The sequence below is a fragment of the Sceloporus occidentalis genome, unplaced genomic scaffold (genome assembly GCF_023333645.1).
Source record: "Sceloporus occidentalis isolate IW3139 unplaced genomic scaffold, rSceOcc1.0.p SCAF_7, whole genome shotgun sequence".
NCBI lineage: Eukaryota > Metazoa > Chordata > Lepidosauria > Squamata > Phrynosomatidae > Sceloporus > Sceloporus occidentalis.
This window is the reverse complement of record NW_028316987.1, coordinates 97,005,190-97,010,351: the sequence shown is the minus strand read 5'-3', so window position 1 is coordinate 97,010,351 and position 5,162 is coordinate 97,005,190.

Sequence of the window (5,162 nt, the reverse complement as noted above, 5' to 3'; positions counted from 1 at the left end):
TGCCAGAGTTGTGTCCATTTCTTGCCTGTCCCATTGGGAAAACAGGGGGGAAACCTGTGTATGGCCAAAGGGTGAGTGTTTCCTCAGCCATTCCCTCCCCAACAACATGCCAGGGACTGGCGCCTTATTTCCTCTGTATTATTCCCAGGTGACTTTTAAAAAATCCAGAACGGTAGAATGTGTGTGTGTGTGTGTGTGTGTGTGTGTGTGTGGCTGGAAATGGCAAATGCTGGGAATGTGAGAAGGAAAAAGGCACCTGCTTCCATCTCTGGTGGTCATGCATTCAGGCCAAAAGATTTTGGAAGCAAATTCAAAAAGGGGGAAATGAAATGTTAGGAACGAAACTAGAGTTGAAACCTGAGATTTGGCTACTCTGTATGATAGATCGTGACATTCTGCATCCACAGACTCAGCCATCTATAGCTTGAAAATCTCTCCCTCCCCATCAAATTTTAGTTTTTCCAAAATCAAGCCTTGATCTTGCCATTTTATACAAGGGACACTGTTTTACCACCCCATTGTGCGTAATGGGACTTGAGCATCCATGGATATTCGTATCCATCGAGGGTTCTGGAACCAAACCCCAGCAGAGACCAAGGGAGCATTGTCTAACCAGAGCAGAGTGAAACTGAAAGTTGGGTGGCAACGTTCATGGTCTCTTTGCCATCATGAACTTTTCAATGCAAAACTTTTGTGACACAAACGGAAGGCAGTTCAAGGTTTTAGGTGGATTCCCAATTCCCCTCCCGACTTCCTCGTGAGTCATGGCTGATGTGAGCAAAGGCCATGGATAGCCATTTATGACATTTGGATGCATTGTCTTTACGGTATTTCCCAACTTTCACTTTCACTGGGTTGTGGCTACACAGTCAGAAAACACTGCTGTTGAGAAGTTGTGAGCTTTATGTTCTGAGACCTTCTGGCCAGCATCTGACCAAGAGGAAGAAGGGACCAAGCCACACTGCAATGAGGCTGCTATTTTGTCCAAAGCCAAGCCTGCCCCGATCAAGCGAAGCCCATTTGCCTTGGTGACATTGCCTTGTTGGCTCAGGGCAGCAGACCATTTAACCCAGAGGTGGGCATCTGTCAGAGGCTATGGGGCCACCCTATGCCCACCCTAAATACCATGGAGAGCCTGAATACCTCACAGATTTGAAGATAAAAATGGAAAATGACCCTGCAGCCAAAGCACCGCGGAAAGGAGATACTCAGACTTTGCAACCCAATTGAGATCCAGCTGCTGATGGCTCCAGTTTCAGGGAAGTCAGGTCCAAGGCTGGCCCAGGAGAGCAGGAGCTGCGGATGGACCTTCGCTCTCACCTGAGACAGCACTGGCTCCCACCTTCTTTAAACAAAGGACTTTCTGGGAAGATAGGTGTTTCTGGGACAGCTGCTTTGGAGAACACTGGACTGTGTTATTTAAAATAGTCACAACATAGAGGTTTATCATACGGAGATTTTTTAGAGCTCTTGCAGCTCAGTTCCGACGTGATGCGGCTCCAACGATGCGTATTCACATCATAACGTGAATGTGTTATCAGACGCGATTCCTTTCTATGGGAGCTCCTTCCGTGGGGCTTCCGCAGTGAATCTAAAGTGACCCCTCATTTTGATGAATTCCAGAAAAAAACGGAATTCACAGAATTCTCATTCAAGCTTACTTCGCTTTCACTCTGAATTGGTCTGGTGTGGAAGATCACTCCGATGTCGCTCCCCTTGGCCCCCTGTGTCCTGCTCCTTCACCCCCCTCCTCCTTCTTCACCCTATCTCCTCCTCTCTGCCATCCTACCACCCATCCCATCATCCCCTGACTGCTCCTTCAGTCCGATCCTGGCTCCAGTGACTCCCCCTGCGACCTATCCCATCATCCTCTGCCTCCTAGACCCCGATCTGCTCCCCTCCTTCACCGTGCCACCTATCCCATCATCCCCTGACTGCTCCTAGACCACGATCTGCTCCCCTCCTTCAACCTGCCACCTATCCCATCATCCCCTGACTGCTCCTAGACCCCGATCTGCTCCCCTCCTCCACCCTGCCGCCTATCCCATCATCCCCTGCCTCCTCCTAGACCTTGATCTGCTCCCCTCCTCCACCCTGCCACCTATCCCATCATCCCCTGCGTCCCCCTAGACCCCCATCTGTTCCCCTCCTTCAACCTGCCACCTATCCCAACATCCCCTGCCTCCTCCTAGATCCCGATCTGCTCCCCTCCTCCACCCTGCCACCTATCCCATCATCCCGTGTCCTCCTAGACCCCGATCTGCTCCCCTCCTCCACCCTGCCACCTATCCCATCATCCCGTGTCCTCCTAGACCCCGATCTGCTCCCCTCCTCCACCCTGCCACCTATCCCATCATCCCCTGACTGCTCCTAGACCCCGATCTGCTCCCCTCCTCCACCCTGCCACCTATCCCATCAGCCCCTGCCTCCTCCTAGACCCCGATCTTCTCCCCTCCTTCAACCTGCCACCTATACTATCATCCCCTGCATCTTCCTAGACCCTGATCTGCTCCCCTACTTCAACCTGGCACCCATCCCATCATCCTCTGCCTCCTCCTTCATCCCAGCTAAGGAGGGGGCAGGGAAGGAGGGCAACATCCAGAGCCCCACTGAGCATGTGCAAGGTGGCCGATTCGAATCATTGAACCCTCCGGTGTGGTAATACAATGTGCACTCATTCCGCTTTGCTTGAATCCGTATCATGTGACTTGATTGGAATCGAAATGACTTCGCTTCCCCCTCGATTCGGAAGGGCAGCAGAAAGGCAACCAGGTGTGGTAAAACATGATGTTTTAACCTTAGTCCACATTGCTAGACAGGAATGACTCTGGATCTGGTGTGGAAAAACATCACGCTTTGCATTGCTAGAACAGGAGTGACTGCAAATCTGAGCTGAACCCCCCCCCCCCCCCCGTGCGAGAAGGGCCACAGTCTTTGGTCACCAGCTACATGACTTCCATTGTGGAAGAAGGCCCCAAATGAAGAGATGATGCTCCTTGTGCTCCCAGTTTGACATACAAGAAGGAAATTTGAGTAATTACACAGCAAAAGCCACATTCTCTATTGAATGGCATCTGATGCAAATGGTGTTCCACCATGTGCTCCAAGTTGAGAGCAATGCAGAGTTACTTCCACTGCTATGTTCTGTTAGGATGCTTTGATTCTGATATGAAGTCAAAGGTTTTCATAGCCAGCATCCATAGTTTTTAATGAGGTTTTCAGCCTATGAAACAATGTTCTAGAAGAGTTTATTCCTGATGTTTTGTTCGTATCTGTGGCTGGCATCTTCAGAGAATGCTGGCATGGAAGAGAGTTGGGTGTATACACACACACACACACACACACACACACACACAGTGTGACCCTGGTTTGGGAGGAGTGATGCTGGCAAAATGTCAGGAATAAACTCTTTTAGAACATGGCCACATAGCCCCCAAACCCCACAAATATCTATGATTTTGAGTTCCTGCATGGCAGGAGGTTGAACTGGATGGCCCTTGTGGTCCCTACAACTCTATGATTCTATGATATCCAACAAAGTATTTCAGAGGTGAAAACTGGGACATATGTGGCCAAGCAGCGTCAGAGTGGGGCCAAGATGGAGAAAGTTATTATTTATGAGGACGAACAGACAAGATAGGAGAGGCTGCAGCAGTTTGCTTTTGCCCCATCCTATCTCATCCCTGCCCCATCATCTGACAAGTATCACATGTTTTACAAAATTGGCTTCTTTGGCCAGTAAAAATTCTGCGTCACACAACGGCTAACCCTCGTTATCCCCAAGTGACCCTCTCCGGAGAGAGAAGAGGGTGACGGAGCAGCACAAGAGGCTGCAAAATGGGGGTCCCTTGTTCTTCCTTCCCCATGCTAGGGAAGGAGAAATGGCTGGTGGGCCTCCAGCAGCCCCACAGCAGCAGCCCCACAGTCAGCATAGTATGGGATGCTGGGAGCTGGAGTGCAACAACTCCTGGGCAACCACTGGATTCCCTCCCAGTGGAAGAATTAGAATCGTAGAGCTGGAAGAGACCCCAAGGGCCATCCAGTCCAGCCCCATTCTGCCATGCAGGAAATCTCAAAGTATCCCCGACAGATGGCCATCCAGCCTCTGTTAAAACACCTCCAAGGAAGGAGATTCGCATGCACTCTGAGGAAGGAGTGTGTTGCACTGTCGAACAGCCCTTACCATCAAGAAGTTCATCCTAATGTTGAGCTGGAATCTCTTTTCCTGGAGCTTGCATCCATTGCTGCATTGGGTCCTAGTCTCTGGAGCAGCAGAAAACAAGCTTGCTCCCTCCTCAATATGACATCCTTTCAAATATTTAAACAGGGCTATCATATCACCTCTTAACCTTCTCTTCTCCAGTGCACCTTCCAGATGACTCTCACCGATGGTGGACCTATCATGGGGTTCTCTTGGGCAAGTCTGATTCACAGGCTTCCTCTGAGGCTGAGAGAGCAGCTTGCCCAAGTGGGCTTCCATGGCCAAAAAAGAACTATTCAAACCCTGGCCTCCAAGAGTCCTAGTCTAACACTCAAACCACTACACCACACTGTCCCCCAAATAGGGTTTTGTTGTCACAATTTATTCTGAGGGTTGCCATGGCCCTCCTCTGGGGCTGAGAGAGTGTGACTTGCTCAAAGTCTCTCAGTTGGTTTCCATAGCTGAGCAGTTGGCTCAGGCAAAAGCAAACTGCTGCAGCCTCTCCTAACTTGTGTGTTCTTCCTCGTTGTCACTTTTTGCCATCTTGAACGCACACCGATGTTGCTTGGCCACATGGGTCCCAGATTTAGTCTGTGAAATGTTGAAGGGTGCGGATTCTTACACTCCAGGATTTCACAGACTAAAACCAGGGCATATGCGGTTCATCTTAGGGTCTCCATAAATCATAACTTGAAGGTACACAACTGTCGCGGCAAGGAGACGCAGAGACGAGAGTGGGGTTCACAAGCCTCCTCACAAGCTTCTTCCCGCCAGGTTTTTTGGCTGGGCTTTTTATTGTCATCTTGCTTACATTAGTCCGTTGTTTGCCTTACAATCATTTGCTAGGTTACGTGCCCTTTTTGCAATGGAAGCAGGATGTGAAGACCGGCTAAGTCAGCATGGACTTATCTATCTGATTATGGATAAAGCATTGTTATCTTGAGAGAGGGTCACAGTTCTG